The following is a 675-nucleotide window of genomic DNA, read 5'->3' on the forward strand; positions in this document are numbered from 1 at the left end:
CAACATCTGAAGCAGAAAACAACAATGAGACCAATTTAAAAGCCTTCGTGATGCCAAGTTTCAACATGAAGATAAATTACAAATCATATTCTACCAAATACAACAATATACTAATATATACTAACATTTTTTCTTGAAAAAACTCTAACACTTTTCATGTGTGGGTTGACCGTGTCTATTCATTAATCTATTTTTGTATGGTTGTATACCACCATTCTCTTTTCAATGATTTAAGCGTCTAAGCAATCGTCTCCTCACTGGATAGATAAGAGCATCTACAGTCGGACTTGGCAAATCCGGCCCCTCAAACGCCTGCAGACGTGCCCGGGCGCGTCCATGAGCACTGACCGGGCACCACTCAAATGTGGCGTTGCACATCCACATACCGCAAATTCTGACCCTCAAATCCATACAATCCATGCATGTCGATCATACGGTACAAACTGTCTGAATGCCAAAGTTCGAAACAAAGCAAAGCAAATCATAGTTCAATAAACCGGACATGGCAAAATGAAATCAATGTTTGAGCGTGACGGATGGCCTTGGATCACTGGCTGGGCGCCTGCTCCGAGTGGAAGGCGTCCTGCTCCAGGCGGAAAGCGTTCTGCTCTACCTGCATCCGGGTAGCCTCCTTCGCCTGCAGCCGGGTTGCCTGCTCCGCCTGCATCCAGGACG

Source organism: Triticum dicoccoides, chromosome 2A, assembly GCF_002162155.2.
Source record: "Triticum dicoccoides isolate Atlit2015 ecotype Zavitan chromosome 2A, WEW_v2.0, whole genome shotgun sequence".
Classification (NCBI taxonomy): domain Eukaryota; kingdom Viridiplantae; phylum Streptophyta; class Magnoliopsida; order Poales; family Poaceae; genus Triticum; species Triticum dicoccoides.